Genomic DNA, 21092 nt, shown 5'->3' on the forward strand with positions numbered 1-21092 from the left:
CTTGACTTTGTTCTGCCAGCTATTTTGGATAATGGAACCCTCAAGGTCAAGCATTTCACTTCTTTATCTTACATTTAGATAAATTTATTTCAAAAATGTTTTTGAAATAAATAAAGTCTTTGTATTATATCTGGTCTCCAAACGTGGAAAAATAAAGCAAGAAAACTAACAAATGTTGTTTTCCTGTACTGGGGTACAGAAGGGGGGCACAGGGGGACAGCAGAGATAAGTGATAAACTGAAAATACATTAGCAATGAATTTCGATAGTTATTATGCAGTTTGAAGAAGGCAAACAGTTTAGAGAATAATGAAAGCATATGTTGTGAGATCTGTTAACAATGAAAATAGATTAAATCATTGATTCTAAAATGTAAGTGTTCAATTAGAATCACCTCAGGAGCCTGTTGCAAGTATTAATTTCAGAGACCAACCCAGACCAAGTGAATCAGAATCTATAAGGGTAGGTCTTAGGCATCTATATTTTTAACCACTCCATCAGATGTATCAGAGGCAGATCAATGTTTGACATTCTCCGTTTTTTGTTTGTTTGTTTTGGTTTTCTTGGCCACGCTGTGTGACTTATGGGATCTCAGTTCCCCTGACCAGGGATTGAACACAGGCCACGGCAGTGAAGGCCCAGAATCCTAACCACTAGGCCACTAGGGAACTCCCTGACATTCTCTACTTACAGATTTTTTTCCAGTGGTTTCTCACTGCAGTTAGAACATTATATGACAAGTTAAAGATGGAAAACAAGGCCGTTCTTATAAGAACTCATCTCAACCACTGCCCTTTTAACCTACCTTAAAAATTCCTTGAAGGCACTAAATCTGACACATTATTTCCCATCTTTTGGAACTTCGCATTATGTTGTTTCATCCCCATGAATTCCCCTGACACAGCTCTTTATAGGCCTGACTCCTCATTCTTCAGGCCCCAGATTAAAAGTCGTTTCTTCAGAGAGGCTGTATGATCAGAACCTACCAATTCCATGTTCATTATTCTCTATTCTAATATCTTGTGTTTTGATCTACTTTCACTGTTTTCAATTACATATTCTTTAATTTCTCATTTCTTAATTTATTTCCAGGTATTTTTATAGCCCTAAAACTCATGATGGGTAGATCTAATTCTACTTTATTTACTATTAAGAAACAAGAGCTAGGATACAGTAGTTTTTAAATAATTAATTTTAGAATAACGGAACCACTGAATTTAAGAATGAAAAATAAGAATAAAGGTAAATAATACAAAGATAAGCCATTGGGAAAGATAATTTGATGCCTATCAAAATACAGTTTACCATAATTACACAACAGTTACTATATATGACTCATTGCCTATAATCTCTCACATCTTCCATATACTTGTCTCACACTTTTCCTACAGTGATCAAATATTATGTTTTCCTTCATCACTTTCCTTTCTGATGGGTGGAAATGAATTTGATCCAAACAAGCTCAGTTAAATGCACAAACAAAAAAGGTGACTGCATTCTTCTATCATCTTTACCCTTAAATATACAGGTATCTCACCACAGTCGACCATTCTGCCAGTGGCTACTCTTCTTTGTCCCCCATTTCAGTAAGGCAATAGGATGTTTAACTTACGATTCATTTTTAGTATTACACATCTATCCAAAGGTGATTACTAATCTCTCTTGTTCATTGAAGCTTTCTGTCAGGTCCTCCAATCTATTCCTTCATCATCAAGGCTAACCAGTAGCATACTTCCCAGCAAAGTATCTCAATGATTATTCAGGTATTATAATAGGTAATATATTATAGTAGGTATATCCAAAATTGGATACTGTGCTAAGATCAAAGTGTTGACAAGGCTGTCTTCCTTCTGGAAGCTGTAGGGGAGAATCTATTTCCGTGTCTTTTCTAGCTTTTAGTGCCTGCCTTCATTTCCTGGCTCATGGCCCCTTCCTATGTCTTCAAAGCCAGAGCATAGCATCTTCAAATCTCCTTCTATGACTCTCCTGCTTCCCTCTTTCTTTTATAGGAGCCCTTTGATTACACTGGGCCCACGAGGGTAATAATCTAGGATAATTTCCCCATCTCAGGGTCCTTAATTTAGTCATACCTGCAGAGTCTCTTTTGCATATAAGTTAACATATTCACAGGTTCTGGGGATTAGGACATGGACATTTTGGGGACATTAGTGTGTCCACTTGGATTTATTTGAAATGAAGGGATGGTCAATACTAGATAATCTGTTAATATGACTGGTTGTAATATTAGATCTAATGGGGAAATTCACATAATTCTCTCCTTAGAAGCTCAAAAAGCATGTGATAATTCAAAACCCAATCTTGTTTTTTAAAGTTCCATAAAATAGGAATTGATATATAGATATATTGCAGCTTAAAAACCAGGGACTTAAGGAGGAAACACTGGAGGCATTCCTGCTACATTCAGAAAAAAACAAAGGTACTCACCATCAACCCTACTATTCACTGACACAGAAGGAAGTTAGATATGTAAAATTTGGGGAAAAGGGCTAAAAAACTAACAATGTACAGATATGATTGTATCTCCGGGAAACTCAAGAAAATCAAGTAAAAATCTGCCACAAACAACCAGAGAATTCAGTTTGGTAGTGGGATATAAAATTAATATACTGAAATTACTAGTCTTCATATATAAAAATAATAGTTTCATATTAGAATTAGGGAATGTATTTTTAAAGCAAAAACTTAAGGTGAAATTAGCAAAATTTATGAAGGACACAGTAAACACTCCTAAATGAAAAATGCATTTGAACCTTGGGAAACATATCCTATTCTTGGATGAGAACATTCAACTGCATAAAAAGACATCGATAATTCTCTTAATTCAGTACAAACTTCATGTGATCCCCCATAAAAAAGCCAGCATGTTTTTTCTCTCAAGAACTAGACATGTTAAATTTAAAGTTCAGTGCTCGCTTCGGCAGCACATATACTAAAATTGGAATGATACAGAGAAGATTAGCATGGCCCCTGCACAAGGATGACACACAAATTCGTGAAGCATTCCATATTTTTTTTTAATTTAAAGTTCACATGGAGGGACTTGCCTGGTGGCGCAGTGATTAAGAATCCACCTGCCAATGCAGAGGACGTGGGTTCGAGCCCTGGTCTGGGAAGATCCCACATGCCATGGAGCAACTAAGCCCATGTGCTAAAACTACTGACCCTGCGCTCAGAGCCTGTGAGCCACAACTACTGAGCCCACATGCGCAACTACTGAAACTCGTGTACCCTAGAGCCCACGCACCGCAACTACTGAAGCCCACACTCTCTAGGGCCCACATGCCACAACTACTGAGCCCACGTACTGCAATTACTGAAGCCCACGTGCCTAGAGCCCATGCTGCACAAAAAGTGAAGCCACCACAATGAGAAGCCCGCGCACCACAACGAAGAGTAGCCCCCACTAACCACAATTAGAGAAAACCTGTGCACAGCGACGAAGACCCAATGCAGCCAAACATAAAATAAAATAAAAAATAAAGTTCATTTGGAAAAATAAGGAAGAATAACATGAAAATGTTTGAAAAAGAACAAGAATGGAAGAATAATCATACCAGATGTTGTTTGTGTTATGTTAAAGACTGAATAATGAAAACATTGTAGTACTGGTGAATAATTATACAGGCAATATGAATGGAACAGAATGCAAAGTTCAGAAGCATTGCAGATATTTTACAAAGTGTAGTGTATATTAAAGTGAACTTCAACTCAGTAGGACAAAGAGATTTTTACATATATGGTAAACTGAAACTATTTTACATACACACATGAACAAAAAAAACAGTTATTACCTAAGGAAACCACAAGCCAAAACACAAAACAGCACTGCTACAAAAGGTGAGAGTGACTCACCAATGGTGTTCCAAGCTCAACATTTGTCAGAATAAGAAGTAGGAAGGAAGACATAATAAACAACTGGTGTTTATTTGTTGGGGGAAGGGTACTAAGCCAAAAGCAGCAAATAGACTGAACCTGCACAGCATGTCTACATGACTACAACTGTTTGCCTTCAGAAGAAAGCAATAGGTGCGGGAACTTGGACATGATTCATAGGCCAGTTGCTGGTAATGCCCAAGAAGGAAAGGAAAGCACCCACATTCACAGTACTAACCAGTAAGGTAAACTGATACCCCATAACATGAAAATATATCTCCCCTTTATCTTTCTCTTTTTTTTTTTTTTTTTTTTTTTTTTTGGCTACATTGGGTCTTCATTGCTGCACCTGGGCTTTCTCTAATTGTGGCGAGCTGGGGCTACTCTTCATTGCAGTGCATGGGCTTCTCACTGCAGTGGCTTCTCATTGCAGAGGGCTCTAGGCACAGGGCTTCAGTAGTTGCAGCACACATTCTCAGTAGTTGTGGCACATGGGCCCTAGAGGGCGCAGGCTTCAGTAGTTGCGGGGCACAGGTTCAGTAGTTGTGATGCACGGGCTCTAGGGTGCATGGGCTTCAGGAATTGTGGCTCGTGGGCTCTAGAGCACAGGCTCAGGTGTTGTGCACGGGCTTAGTCGCTCCACAGCATGTGGGATCTTCTCAGACCAGGGATTGAACCTGTGTCCCCTGCATTGGCAGGCAGATTTTAACTACTGCGCCACCAGGGAAGCCCTCTCCCCTTTATCTCACAAAAGCAGGTCAGCTGCAAATCCATTTTTCCACTCAAGCTGACTACAAAGAAATCAAGCTGAATGAATGGAAGACTGCCTCCAAAAAATGGTTAGAGAACAAAGAAAACCAGAATTTTAGAATAAGTTTAAATAGCATCCTCAATAGATATAAGGAACTAACAAATCTAGAAAGTGGAATCACTTAGATTATACAAAATTTTAATTTGTACTCATTGAATTAAAAGTTCAGTAGTTGGCTTGAATAGCAATAAGTACATAGTGAAAAAGTAAATCAGGACACAAAAAATAGAGAAACGAGCACCAGAATGCAGCAGAAAGGAATATAGACGTATAATGTGTATATAAACTTGACATTCAGCAATTTAAAAATTTTTGGAGTGATAGGTCACATATCTATTTGAAGATCATATTCACTATGACCCTTTACTCAGAAAAACGTACACATCTACATATACTCATGTGCTGTTATGGGCAATAGCAGGGACTTACTTAACCTCCAGCAGGACTTACTTAACCTCCAAAATTCACAAATGGACCACACCTCCTGAATGATAATAGCCATCTAACAGAATGTCCAGGAGACAAGAACAGAGAGAATTGTGGGGAGGTCATGTTCTTCACAGGAAGATGGAGATTTCCAAAAATAAAGATGGATAAGAATGCTCAGATTAAATTAGAACCATCATGTGGTTAGCAGGAAAACATCTATATCCCCAGTTTTGATTTGCACATTTCTTCACATTTTAACATCTCTGAAATTGAGTTTAACAAACTACATAGCCTAGTTTAATTAGCAGTGATTTTTAAGTGATAAATAAAATAAGTGGAATTACAACCCATGGCTTCTTAAATTCAATCACATGCATTAAATAAAAATACAAAAAATAAATAATACCAAGAAAGCTCTTAGAAAAAATTCAGAAACTGAATGATTAACACAAAAATTCTGAATGTTTCAAAGAGAGAAAAAACTGTGTACTTACAAAAGAACAAGAATCATATTAATATCAGACTTTAATCAGTGACAAATATTTCAGGAAAACTGTCTAAATATTTAAATTAAAAGGAAAATAATTTTGTATTTAGAATGCCATACTCTGCAAAACAGAGAAGGAGAGTCTAAGCAGAACAAAGAAATCTCTGTGCTGACAGCAAATGAATATCCAACTTCCAATCAAGAATTATAGACATTTGAAGAAGCAGAGAAACATCAGTTCATAGAAACAGATGCAGAAATGACAGAGACAATAAAAACACCAAGGATGTTAAAACAGTTATTATAAATAAGATCCAATGCACAGGAAAATATGGACATGATAAGGAGAGAAATTTAAGATAAAAAAAAACAAGTGGCCTTTCTGGAGGTGAAACTATAACATCTGAAATGATATTATATGAAATTAACAGCAGGTTAGACATTAGAAAAAGTCTAGTGAACTTATGCACATAGCAAAAGAAAGTATCTAGAAAAAAGCTCAGAGGGAAAACAAACAAAATCTGGGGGGAAAAAAACCAAAACACAGCAATAATGACCTGTGGGATAATACTAAGAGGTCCAACATATGTATAATTGTAGTTCTAAACTACAAGAAGCAAAACCAGATACAACTGAAAAATAAAGAAATCTATAATTACAGTTGGAGATTTCCACACTTCTCTTTCATTGATAGGACAAGTAGACACAAAATAAAAATAAAGACTTGACCAACTGTTTGTATCAATCAACTTTACATTTATAGAGCACTTCATTCAACAACAGCAGAATACATATTCTTTTCAACTGCATATAAAATATTCATCATAATAGACCATATTTGGGGCCATAAAATAAGTCCCTATAAATTTGAAAGGCTTGAAATATATGATGTGACCACAATAGAATTAAGCTAGAAATCAAAAGTAAAGATACTTGGAAAATCTGAAAAATAATATTTAAACAGCATATTTCTAAAGAATCCATAAGTCAAGAAGAAATCGTGGAAAATGTAAAACTTTTAACCTGGTGATAAAGAAAATATACTGAAATTTGTGAGAGGAAACTGAATAAAACTACACAGAGAGGAGGGAAATTTCTAGCTCCAAATACTTGTATTACAAAAGAAAAAAGTTATCAAAATCAATGATCTAAGAAACTATTAAAATGTGTAAATTAAACCCAAAGCAAACAAAATAATAAAGAATGGAAATCAATGACAGAGAAAAAGAAAGATATAGAGAAAATCAATTAAAATTTAATAGGTTCTGTGAAAAGATCAATAAAATTGACAAACTTATACCAGAGGTGATCAAGAGAAAAGAGAGAACACACACGTTATCAATACCAGAAATTAAAATTCTGGACATCAAAATCTCAAATAAACAACCTAACTTTACACCTAAAGGAACTAGAAAAAGAACAAACAAAATGAAAAGTTAGTAGAAGGAAAGAAATCATAAAGATCAGACCAGAAATAAAATAGACACTAAAAAAAAAATAGAAAAAAATCAATGAAACTAAGAGCTGGTTCTTTGAAAATGTAAGCAAAATTCATAAACCTTTAACCAGACTCATCAAGGAAAAAAGAGAGAGCCTAAATTAATAAAATCAGAAATAAAAAAGAAGTTAAAACTGACAACACAAAAATATAAAAAGGATCATAAGAGATTACTACAAAGAAATATGCAATAGGGCTTCCCTGGTGGCGCAGTGGTTGAGAGTCTGCCTGCCGATGCAGGGGACACGGGTTCGTGCCCTGGTCCGGGAAGATCCCACATGCCGCGAAGCGGCTGGGCCCGTGAGCCATGGCCGCTGAGCCTGCGCGTCCGGAGCCTGTGCTCCGCAACGGGAGAGGTCGCAGCAGTGAGAGGTCCGCGTACCGCAAAAAAAAAAAAAAAAAAAAAGAGAAATATGCAATAAAATGGACAACCTAGAAAAAAATGGGCAAATTCCTAGAAATGAACACTCTCCCAGGACTGAACCAGGAAGAAACAGAAAATATGAACAGACCAATTATCAGTACTGAAATTGAATCAGTTATTTTTAAAAGCTCCCAACAAACAAAAGTCCAGAACCAGACGGCTTCACAGGTAAATTCTAACAAACTTTTAGAGAACAACTAACACCAATCCTTCACAAATTATTCCCAAAAAATTGCAGAGGAAGAAATGCCCCAGACTCCAGGGCCGTCAAGCCCGCAGGAGCACGCACGCACAGCCAGGTGCAGCCTATTGAGCGAGGACACCAGAGCCTGACCCAGAGCTGCAAAAGCCCAGGAGGAAGCTGGGAGCTTCAGACCTACGTGTGTTGAGCACCTTACTTTTGTTCTGGGTAGGAATGCTGATGTCCACCATGGGTGTGACCTGGAACGATGTCTGGCGGGGGCGGGGGGGCGTGGCGGATTTTGTGTTTTGTCCCTGTGGAAGCCCAAGCGCCTGGAGCCGGGCCTGGCACGTAGCAGGTGTGACGTGTGTTTGTGTGTAGGTGTATGTCCCGAATTGGGATGGCCCTCTGTACCTGACCTGATGCTGGTCACCTCGAGCTACTCTGCAGCCAGTTGTAGAAGTGGGTGGAGTCGTGTTGCCGCGTGGTGTTTCCTCTGGTGTATCTATTTTTGGATTAAGTGTGAGTCGTGTTTGAGCTTGTAAGTGACTGGAGGAGACATTAACAGGAAGTGGTTTGTGAGTGTGATTTTTCTGTGTAGAATTACTTATATGAGGTAGAGAATGATGTGATGCCTTAGGATTTTGGTTTTGTTGAGTGGATGAGATAGTAGGTAACTGAATGTGTCTGTTTTTATAGATGTGTTAGTATTTATATGATGGTTACAGAAGGGATGTGGTTCTCTTGCATATGTTCTATGGTGGCAGACTGCTGAGCGACTCATAAACAGTGCCTGACTGTGACTAGCTGGATATCTGATACCTGCTTTTATTTGAGCCTACAGAATTGTGCTGGCAGTTAGGTAAGTGAAATAATTATAGGTGTAACAATTGAAAAGGAGATTTAGACTATCATAATTTCCAGATATCATTGTATATCTGGAAACTCAATGTCAACTAATAACAATATATTGAATTGAGTAAGACTCCACGCATTGCTTGCAAACAAAATATTTTATTAACTACTACTTTAAACACTTCTGTGTGTTTTTTCATGCTCCTAAATGAAGTCTTGGCAGATTCGATAGCTTCTTCAGTCACTGTAAGATGATAAAACTGAGGTCACTCTCAATAAGTATAATCATTTTTGCTAATTAAAATATTCTCTGGAAAAATCATTACTTCAAACTTCATTTAAAGCAAAAACTTTCCACCTCCTGCAACTTGGAATTTCTTCTCTAATATCCCAGTCTGTAATTTGACTACTTTACTTTACCTCTCTCTGTACGTGGTCTCTGGCTCTTCTGGGATTGAACCAGGGGACAAGAGAAATAAGGAGCAAGAAAAATATCACTTGATTGGTATTGCAGTAATCTAACTAAGGTTATGTCTTGCCTCGGTGGCATTCAAAGCTGACTTTTAAAAATCTCTTTATTTTACAATATTTTAATTATGAAAAACTTCAAACCTACAGCCAACTTGAGGGAGTTTTACACTGAATATTTATATACTCACCACCTAGATTCTATCCTTAACGTTTTATTATACTAGCTTTGTCATGTATCTATCCATCTCTCTATACATCCAGTAATCCATCTAATTATTATATGCACTTCAAAGTAAATTGCAGACATCAGTACACTACCTCCTAAATACTTCAGGAAGCATATTAATAAGAGTTCAATCTTTGTTTGCCTTTCTGTTTTGATGTACATACAGGAAAAAATGCAGAAATTTTGAGTGTACTTTCTTGGTTTTGACCAATGTGTATATGTAATCCAAACCCTTATCAAGATATAGAACTTTACAATCACCCGAAGAAGTGCCTTTATGCCTCATGGTGTCAAAACTCACAACCAACCATCCAGAGGCAAATATTGTTCTTTTTGGGGGTAGGGAGCTGCAGGTTAACTTTGCCTCTTTCAGAATTTCATATAAATGAAATCTTACAAAATATACTTGTTTGTGTAAGTGTTCTTTCAATGAGAATGTTTTTGAGATTTTGTATATATATTATATATAACATATATATAATATTGTTGGGACTATCAGTAATTCATTCCTTTTTATTGCTAAGCAGTGTTTTATTGTATGAATAATGTATGGTTTATCAGTTCTTACAGAGATGTACACTTGGGTTGTTTTGGCTAAAAGCTTCTAATAACATTCTTTTACAAGTCTTTCTGTGATTATAGTTTTCATCCTCTTGGGTAAATAGCCAGGAGTGGAATTGTTGAGTCATAGGGTGGGTATATGTTTAGTTTTATAAGAAACTTTCCAGATCTTTCTCCATTGTCAAGCCCCACCAACAAGGTCTGAGAATTCCAGTTGTTCCACAAAATCCAGGTTTAGGAGTTATTAACCTTTTTCACTTTAACCATTCTGGTGAGCGTGCAGTGGTATCTTAGTGGTTTTAATTTGCATTTCCCTGATAATTAATAATGTTGAGTTCTCTTACATAAGATTTTTGGCTATTTGTATATTTTTATAAAATGTCCAAAAATTATTGATTTGCAGAGTTCTCTATGTATCCTGGATACCAGTCCTTTGTCAGATATATGTTTTATGAATATTTTCTCCTACTCTGTTCCTTGCCTGTTTGTTTTTGTAAAGATGTCTTTTGGTGAGAAGTTTTTAAGTTTGATGAACTCTGAATTTATTACTTTAACCTTTAATGGTTTTTGTCTTCTGTGACCTAAGAAACATTTGCCTGTCCCTAAATCACAAAATCGTATGTTTTCCAATAATCACTCTTTTGTTTTAGCTTTTATGTTTAGGTGTATGACCAAACTCTTATTATTAATTATTATTATTATTTGGTATGATGGTTAGATAGGGTAAGTAATCATGTCCTCTGCAAAAAGATAGTTTTACTTCTTTCTGATCTATATGCCTTTTAAAAAACAAATAACTCAATTGAAAGATGAGCAGAAGACCTTAATAGACTTTTCTCCAAAGAAGACATACAGATGACCAGTAGGCACATGAAAAGATGCTCAGCATCACTTATTATTAGAGAAATGCAAATCAAAACCACAATGAGACATCACCCCACACCTGTCAGAATGGCCATCATTAAAAAGTCTACAAATAACAAATGTTGGAGAGGATGTGCAGAAAAGGGAACCCTCGTACACTGTTGGTGGGAATGTAAGTTGGTACAGCCACTATGGAAAACAGTATGAAGGTTCCTCAGAAAACTAAAAATAGAATTACCATATGATCCAGCAATCCCACTCCTGGGAATATACCCAGACAAAACTATAATTCAGAAAGATACATGCACCCCTATGTTCATAGCAGCACTGTTCACAATATCCAAAACATGGAAACAACCTAAATGTCCATTGACAGATGAATGGATAAAGAAGATGTGGTACATATATACAATGGAATACTACTCAGCCATAAAAAAGAACGAAATAATGCCATTTGCAGCAACATGGATGCAACTAGAGATTATCATACTAAGTGAAATAAGTCAGAAAGAGAAAGACAAATACCATATGATATCACTTATATGTGGAATCTAAAATATGGCACAAGTGAACTTATCTATGAAACAGAAACAGACTCATAGACATAGAGAATAGACTTGTGGTTGCCAAGCAGGGAGGGAGAGAGAGGGAGGACTGGGAGTTTGGGGTTAGTAGCTCCAAACTATTACGTTTAGAATGGATAAATAACAAGGTCCTAATGTATAGCGCAGGGAACTATATTCAATAACCTGTGATAAACCATAATAGAAAAGAATATTTAAAAAAAGAATGCATATATGTGTATAACTGAGTCACTTTGCTGTACAGCAGAGATAGGGCACAACATTGTAAACCAACTATACTTCAATTTTTTAAAAAATTTTAAAAAAGAACATAAGGACACAAATGTGATATGGTTAGACCATCTATTAAATATGTACTTGAAGTCCCAGAAAGAGGACTGAGACAATAGGACAGATGTAATATCTGAAAAGAGAGTAGCTGTTAATTTTCCAAAACTGATTTTTTTTAGAAAATCAAGAAGCCCTACAAATCCCAAACAGGAAAAATCACATATATGCCAAAAAACAAAACAAAATCTAAAAACACTGAGAGAAGAAAGGCTATATTGCTTTCAAAGAAACAAACATAACATAATGGAAGTCAGAAGTAAGTTAACAGAAGTGCTAACCAAAAATAACTGCCTTCCTAGAATTCAAAATCCAGTGAAAATCCTTCAGAAATTAAGATGAAACAATGGTACTTTCATATAAAAGTATTGAGAGAATTTGTCACCAGTGGACCAACACTAAAGGAAACTCTAAATGATGTTTTTTTTAAAAAAGATTTTTTTTAGGTGGTCCATTTTTTTAACTCTTTATTGAATTTGTTACAATATTGCTTCTGTTTTATGCTTTGGGTTTTTGGCCATGAGGCATGTGGGATCTTAACTCCCCAACCAGGGATTGAAGCCACACCCCCTGCATTGGAAGGCAAAGTCTTAACCACTGGGCCACCAGGGAAGTCCCAGTGTTTTTTAATAGATAGAAGAAAAACAATCTCAGATGGCAGCTTGGAGATGCAGGAAGTAATAAATAGCAACATCAGAGTGTAAAATGGTGTTGAAATTCCAAAATCCATAAACAGCAGTCAGACATATTGGGTCAAATAAGGTGACACCCGCTCCAATAAAAAAAAGTAAATGCCATGAATAACTTGTGGTAGGGAAATTTTTCATAAACAAGACATTAAAAGCACAAAACATAAATAGTTGAAAATGCCATTACATCAAAATTAAGAAATTTTATCAAAAGACTTCATAAAAATAAAAAAACAAGCCATAAACTAGGAAAAATAATTACAACATATCATATAGCGAACAAATGACTAGTATCCAGAATATATTAAAGCTCCTATGAATCAATAACACAAGGAGCAATACCTGAGGAGTGCAGATCTTGGTTAAAAACCTGTGAGTGACTTTTCAGGCCTGACTATAGGCTGTTAAAAATGGCTTTATGTGTCGCAAAAAAAAAAAAATGGCTTTATGTGGCAGGCCTACAGGGGTAAGCTGCCCTCCCCATACCAGACTTGGTACACTGCCAGTGCACTGCAGTTTCTGAAGGGAGTTGCAGTGAAGGACTCAGGCCCCCCTGGACAGTTATGTTCTTCACATATTTGCATTCCTACCCTTGGTGCCTTCTTTCCCAAGTCTCTGTATCTGAGACCTTGAGCAGAGGTCTTCTTCAGATATCTCTGCTGATAATTCCTTGTTAGGAGAAAACTTGAAAATACTTTTCCCCACTCTGACTCAGTACCCAGTACTTTCCCATTCCTAGGGGAATCCAAGAGGGATCCCTTGTCCGCTATCTGATCCCAAGGTCCATAAAAGTGCCAGAGCCTTTTGTTCAGGACTCCCTCAACAGTGAGAAGATTCCCACATCTGCACTGATCCACCTGACCCTCAACTGGTGCAACTGATCTCTTCCTGGATCCTAGAAAAGACAGCCCATAGATATTCAGACACCTTCCTAGGCTGGGCTTATTCTCATGGACTGCCACAAGTCATCATAAGATGCCAAAACCACATGGAAAAACTGTCCTGCCTGCCAGACCCTGCCCATGACTAAGAACAATGCCCAGGGATAGATTTCCCAGCCAGTGGGCCAGGATATTCTTGGCAGAGAAACCAAATTGGGCCTCTTCCTATCCAGAGTTTTGCTGGATCCTGACTGCAATTGACACTCTCTGGGTTTGGCCTAGCCATCTACGTGAATTCCACTGACTCAGACCACATAACCCAGGCCCTACAAAACCACATTTGCTTCTTTGGATTTCCTGAACATATTGCTTCTGATGACGGCCCCTGATTTGTGGCCCAAGGCACACATCAGTGCACCCAATCACAGGGTGTATGGACTCTCCATGCTCCATATCACCCCCAAGCTGAAGGGATGATTGAGCATTTGGATGGACAATTAAAGGACAGGATTAGGGACTTCCCTGGTGGCACAGTGGTTAAGAATCCGCCGGCCAATGCAGGGGACACATGTTCGATCCCTGGTCCAGGAAGATTCCACATGCCACGGAGCAACTAAGCCCGTGTGCCACAAATACAGAGCCTGCGCTCTACAGCCTGTGAGCCACAACTGCTGAGCCCGCATGCTGCAACTACTGAAGCCCATGCGCCTACAACCCGTGCTCTGCAACAGGAGAAACCACAGCAATAAGGCACTGCAATGAAGAGTAGCCCCTGCCCACCACAACTAGAGAAAGCTCGCACACAGCAACTAAGACCCAATGTAGCCAAAAATCAATCAATCGATAAAAAATTTTAATAAATAAATAAAGTATACAATTTAAAAAAAAAAAGCACAGTATTAAGTGGCTAATGGGAGGAGACAAGATAACCCCAACATTGACTACACATCTCAGGTAAGCAGTCTGGGGTCTCAATGCAGCAATTTCCCCATAAGGATACTTCTCATTTGTGCCATATGTTTGGTCAGAATGTTGTTACTGAACAACATTCTGCATTTTGGGGAAAATATAACCTTTCGGTCTGTCCCTAAACAAACCTTAAGTGTCCCCTTATCTGCACACAGTAAAGCCAATCTACTGACACCTGGTTGTGGTGAAGGAAAGTGCAGCATTTATTGCAGGGTGCCAAGCAAGGAGCCCATGTAGCTAGTGCCTGAAAGACCCGAACTCCCTGAAGGCTTTCAGGGAAAGGTTTATAAAGACAGGGTGAGGGAGAGGGGTTGTGAGTTATATGATCAGCTTGTGGACATTCTTCTGATTGGTTGGTAGTGAGGTAATCGAGAGTCAGCATCATCAACCTTCTAGATCCAACCAGCCTGTGGTCTGTGTGCTTGTAGGCAGCATATAGTTAACTTCTTCCACATGGTAGGGGTTTCAGTATCTACAAAATAGCTCTAAAGGATATGGTTCAGAATATTATCTGTAGCCCTTGACTTTCTTAAGTGACTAAACTGTTATTGTCCTGCTTGACTGTTTTCCTTTCTGCATTTTCTCACTTCTCTGATTACTATTCAGAACTCAGGGAAGGCCTAGAAGGCTAAAGTTTTTCTATAGACAGAGGACACTGGGGCCGGACGAGGGGGTGGAATCTGTCTTGGGAAGACCCCATAGGGTCCTGCTCGGTTACCTGGTCTGCTCCCTTCCTTCAATTGTACATCCTTCTTTTATAGTTATTGACACCTTAGTCTCCATTGGGGACCCTTCAAGGAGCTTCCGTCTCCTTTGACCACTTTCTGGAAAGTCAGATAGATGGAAAATTAAGATGGCTATTAAACAGTAAGGGATGGGGGATTATATAAACCCGTTTTGGGGTATTTTAAAAATTCAAATTTTTGTGCTAACCAATTTTTAAACATAATGTGTCATTCTGGTTAAATTATAAATTCTTTCTATGAAAATGCTTTTGTTCCTCTTGCATGCAACCCTTCCAGAAGAAAGATCTATTGGTATTAAACAAGAAGGCAGAAAGACAGTAACCTGTGTGCCCCTGGATTTTTGCCTACAAGGACTTTAAAGATAATAACCATCAATCTGAGGTTTCTAGGTCAATATTTTCCTTAAGGTGACCCTGCTGTTTTGTCCCAGGTAGCCTCCTGGGATGGATATCAATATATAGAATAGAAACTTTTCTTGAGCCACAAGAGAATCTAAGCCCAAAGATTTGGATTCATTTTTCTGGCAGGGGCGGGGGGTGTGGTGGTGGTGGTGGATGAAAGGTGCTATGCTTGCTCATGGTATAAGACACATCACAGTCGATGGGGAAAAATTCTCCTGGTAGGACAGGAGCACCTTTGGCCCAGTGAGCCCAGGAACGGGGGAGGGAGGGAATGGAGATCTAACATCTCTCCTCTCTCTCTTACAGAGTACCCTGTGTGACCTCTACCTGGAAGTGGAGGCCTGTTTATTTATCCCCATGCAGCAAGAAGTACCATTAAGGGAAAAAATGTCTATTTGGCTGGCCAGTAGATAGCCCAACACTAGGTGGTGGTTTGCAACCATGGCTGCCAGAGAGCACCGCCCTTCTTTTAGGGCTTTGAGGGCTGCTAAGTTTTAATTATATATTTGGTTATTGTCTTGGACATTTCCTGATTGGCATCAATTATTTTGTTTTGTTGTATAGTATTGTGGGCTTCTAAGGCAGCACCAGTGACTCCCAAAGTGGTCAGCTGAATAGGGCAGTTGGCAAGAATACAGTACGCTTGGTGCATGGGAGTAAGACTGATGCGGTTTGTTTAGGGACAGACCAAAAGGTTATATTTTCCCCAAAATGCAGATAGCACAAGTCAAATTATTTTGTAATGTTATATTAGGGAGTGGGGCTAGAAGAGCTGAGTTCTGGGAACCAGAAAGCAAAAGGGTTAAAGGAGAAGGGAGAATAGTTTGTTGTGGCTGCGGCTGAATTGGGAAAGTAAGAGAAGTGGAGAGAGCAGCAAGGGGTCTTGGGGTAGAGGAGACCTTTGACAGCAAGGTATAATGAGGGCTTGGTGTCAGGGAAGATTCCATCTAGGATGAGTCCAGCTGCGGGGCTGAGGTTATCTGATGGTCCATCAGGCTGTCACAGAGTTGGTTAAGGGTGAGGCCATGGCCTTAACTAAGTTTGTAATAATCTTTAGCCAAATTCAGGACCTTGCAGCATAAACTTTGTTGGTTGGGAGCCACAGAAATTTATGTGGTTGGATAATGAGAGGCACAATGAATAGAAAAGAGGTTACTATCTTGGCATCATATTGGGGATATAAAAATCCCCAAGAAGGGACTTCCCTGGTGGCACAGTGATTAAGAATCCACCTGCCAATGCAGGGGACACCGGTTTGAGCCCTGGTCCAGGAAGATCCCACATGCCACAGACCAACTAAGCCCGTGAGCCACAACTACTGAGCCTGCACTCTAGAGACCGCGAGCCGCAACTACTGAGCCCATGCACCACAACTGCAGAAGCCCACGCACCTAGAGCGCATGCTCCACAACGAGAAGACTCCGCAGTGGAAAGCCCGTGCACCGCAACAAAGAGTAGCCCCCTCTCGTCGCAACTAGAGAAAGCCCGCGCACAGCAACGAAGACCCAACGCAGCCAAAAAAAGAAAAAAAAAATCCCAAAGAAGCCTCATTGCATACATCCCCATGTGAAGCTTTCCGTTGCCCTTTCAGTAACAGTCTGACTTGTATTTTGAGAGGCCAGGCCTGGGCATAGGGATATTAATTCAAGAGCCTTAACAGTGGGGGTATGGAACAAGTATAAACGCTGCCTCCTATGTGGCTCCCTTGTAAATTTAAAATAGCTAATAGGGGCTGCTTAAAACTAAACTTTTGCCAGCAAGGTGGAAATGAAATTATGGTGCCATCTAGTGGTTGGCTGTGGCAGTGCTGAAGAGCTCTAGTGAGTATGGGTGACAGTATGGGCAGCTCCAAAACCCACTGGCTGTCACATTGCCAGCTGGGGCCTGCTTAATGGCCTGCAATGTCCCAGGCCCACGTCATTACCCAAAGTATGAATGCTATGATGTCAGGCAAGTTCTGAGCTGCGGATAAAGGCTTTCCCACATTCTTTGCAATTATAGGGCTTCTTGGCAGTATGAATTCACTGATGTAGAGTAAGTTGTGAGGCACAAATAAAGGTCTTCCCACATTCTTTACATTCATAGTGTTTCACAGCAGGATGAATTCTCTGGTGTTCAGTAAGTTGTGAGCCACGAAGAAAGGCCTTCCCACATTCCCTACATTGATAAGGTTTCTCACCAGTATGAAGTCGCTGATGTTGATAAGTTGTGAATGCAGTCTAAAGGCCTTCCCACATTCCTTATAACCATAGGGTTTCTCACCAGTATGAATTCTCTGACGTCAAGTGAGTTCTGAGCCACAAATAAAAGCTTTCCCACATTCCTTACATTTATAAAAGGTTTGTCACCAGTATGAATTCTCTGATGTCGAGTAAGGTGTGCAGATTGTCTGAAGGCCTTCCCACATTCCTAACATTCATAGGGTTTCTCATCTATATGAATTCTCTGATGTTGAATAAGATGTGAGCCACGAATAAAGGCTTTTCCACGTTCCTTACATTCATAGTGTTTCTCACCAGTATGAGTTCTCTGATGTTCAGTAAGATAGGAAAAATGACTAAAGACCTTCCCACATTCCTTACATTTATTGGGTTTCTCACCAATATGAATTCCATGCCATCCCGTAAGTCCTGAGCCATAAATAAAGGCTTTCCCACATTCTTTGAATTTATAGAATTTCTCTCCAGGATAAATTTGCTGATGTAGGATAAGAGATGTTTGTAGGCTGAAAGTTGGCATTTTTTTTGTAAGTCATTAATGCTTGCCCCAAATATCCCTCCTGATTTATCTGTCGCCTTTCAAATTGGCCTTTGCATTCCCAGACATCTCTGATACTGGAGCCCACAAGTCTATGACTTGTTTCCATTATCATCCATTGGGATGATGTTACTTCATAAATTTCTTTCTGCAAACACAATTCCTTGGTTTTGCATCTGAACTCCAAGTCTGAAAGATAATCAGAAAGTAAACATACGGTGTTTCCTCCTTGGGGGGAAATAAAATTTCTGTGGTAGAAATGGGGGAAAAACTGAAAATAATGTCCTTAAGAAGTGAAGATGGTATACAAGGCCTTCAATTTGAAAAAGAAGTCAAAAGCATAAACACTTAAGAAAGATGAGAGAGGCTGTTAGGAAAACAGGTTAAGTCAGTACTTTCCAAATTCAGGTGTAGATTAGAATCACATAAATAGTCTACTAAAAGACTGGATATCAGTGTACCACCTCAAATCAAGTAAATAAGAATTTACACCAATAGGTCTTAGGTTTCCTATGTTTAATACATTCAACCAGCCAATTCTGATGTTGCACAAAATTTAACAATCCCACCTAGAATTTTTCAGTGGTTTCCAACTGCACTTAGAATAAAATCCAAATTCCCTTACCACAGCTTATGAGATCCTCCATAATCTTATCTTTGACATATCTCAACCAAAATCCTATCCAACACCTTCTCAACCCACTTTTCCCCAGTGTTCATTATGTACCAAATATTCATCACTTCTGAGCATCTGAAATAAGTACTTTACCTTCTCAAAATTTTCCACAGACTGTTCAATTTGTTAGAAATTCTCTAAACGTAGCTCTTTTCACAGCTGACTTCAAGTCTCAGGTGAAAAGTCACTTCCTTAGAAAGTTTGAGCTAGACAACCCTATTTAAATTCACTTCTTCATTCTCTATCTCATCATAGTATTTTCTCACCGCAATGTTCTGGATTTTATAATTATACAATCGCTTACTTATTCATATGTAATCTTTTATTTTCTTTATGTTAAAGCTCTTAAGGGGCAGGAACAATGGCTGTTTCACCCAACACAGAATAACCAACATTTTAGTCATAAAAGGTGTTCCATAGATAATTGTTTAATGAATGAATCACTGGATGAATGAAAGGGGATTATTGTAGGGATAAAAGGAAATACTGTGCAGATATGGAAGTAGGGAAGAATTTAAGGATTATAACAATCATTTATACTTATACTTAATTACAGAATAGTTCTAAACATCTATCCCTGATTTTAATCTCTCTCACATCACTGAAAGGATAATATAAGCTCTTTACTTCATAAGCTCTTTACTTCACTACTTCCCTCAGAAACTAAAACAAAATCACAACCAAAACTAGGTTATTAAATGATGCAAATAGAAAAATGATATTATATATACCTAACCACCTATCTATCCAATTGTTTCTCCCTTTACTTCTACCAGTGCTCATTGCCATTTATGTGTAGTTATGACTATCTATACCATACTATACTGAGGTGCCTTTTCTTTTACCCTTCACTTGAATTTGTAGTATTACTCAACCTTCCATCCAATATACAATCTATTTTGTTCCTCCAGGCCCTTTCTCTGGGCTTCCCTTCCCTCCTTTATGTCCAAAACCACTATATTTGTACTTCCCAGAAAACTATTTCTTCCCAGGCATTATAACAGGTTTGAAGCATATTAAGCAAAGAGGCTTGAGAATTTTGGGAGACTAGGATCACTATTTGGTAGAATGAGGTGGGTAGACTGGACGACTAGAAACTCTATAACAAAGGGTATGCTGAATGTAAGCTGAAGGAAATGATGGAGAATGGAAATCTAGATAATGGAACAGACAGAATATTCTAAAATGCTGAGTGAGTATAGAAAGTTTACAACACAAATATTCCTCTGACTACAGTATGGTATGTTTTGTGACTCTAATAAAACTATTATTTGGTGCTAATGCTATAAAGATTGTCCTTGAAATAATATAGAAGAGAACTCAGGCAGTCTCTAGCAATGAGTGATTTGACAGTAAAAGCTGAGAAATAGTTCAGAGTAAAAGAAAGAGTAATGATGAGATTTAGTGAGGATTTAGTGAGAACACAGGATTCAGACAGACCAGGATCTCAGACCCTAGCTCTGCTGATGATTACCTTTCTGTGTAGACAAAGTACTTTTACCTATCTCAGTCACCATTTCTTCATATAACAATAGATATAGAAATATCTATTCCGTGGGCTTGTAAAGATTAGGAATAATGCATGTAAAGTGCCTGGCATAAAGAGTTCAAGATGTGGTTCTAAGATGAACTGGTTTGCAGGGCAAAAATTGAGACACAGATGTAGGGAACAAACGTATGGACACCAAGGGGGGAAAGTGGCGGGGGTAGGGTTGTGGTGGTGGTGGGATGAATTGGGAGATTGGGATTGACATATGTACACGAATATGTATAAAATGGATAACTAATAAGAACCTGCTGTATAAAAAAATAATTTTTTTAAAGTGGTTCTATCATTCTTATTACTATGGAAGAAGATTCAGGGGAAAAAAAGGCGGTGGGGGGGGCAAGGACTGAGCAAGGAAAATGATATTAAGTTTTCCTGCACCTGAACTATATGCTTTTCATAAAATCAATGTAAATTTCATAATGTGAATGTGGAAAATTTCATTAAAATTTTCTGTCATAAAGGAGACGAATGTGAAAGGGGTGAGGCATGAAGACAAACAAAAAGACTTCCAAAACTCAAGGAATAGGGTGGAAATTATTCTAGATTCACCCTCTTGTTCATGCCCTCAATCATCTGCAATGTTAATTTTCACTATTATATCCCTGATGGCCTTACCTAGCTTAAATTCCACAGTCCATCATTGTAACTATTGTCTTGCATTTATGTCCCCAACCTGATTAAATCCAATTCTGCCTATTGTTCTTCTCTACCTGAGTAGCTGAACATGGCTGATAAGGAACACACAACCACATTGACTATTCTCACTATACATTTATAACCACACAACTCAAATGGACCCTCAGCATTTCCCCT

General features: G+C 38.4%; 1 non-coding gene and 1 pseudogene across 1 annotated transcript; one reads left to right on the plus strand and one right to left on the minus strand.

Moving 5' to 3' along the window:
* LOC132510277 (zinc finger protein 565-like) overlaps window positions 1–21092 on the minus strand; it is a 34708-nt pseudogene that overhangs the window by 833 nt on the left and 12783 nt on the right.
* On the plus strand, window positions 2926–3032 carry LOC132510537 (U6 spliceosomal RNA). Its single transcript, XR_009537342.1, has one exon. It is a non-coding gene; the product is annotated as a U6 spliceosomal RNA (small nuclear RNA).

The sequence above is a fragment of the Lagenorhynchus albirostris genome, chromosome 19 (genome assembly GCF_949774975.1).
Source record: "Lagenorhynchus albirostris chromosome 19, mLagAlb1.1, whole genome shotgun sequence".
Taxonomy (NCBI): Eukaryota; Metazoa; Chordata; class Mammalia; order Artiodactyla; family Delphinidae; genus Lagenorhynchus; species Lagenorhynchus albirostris.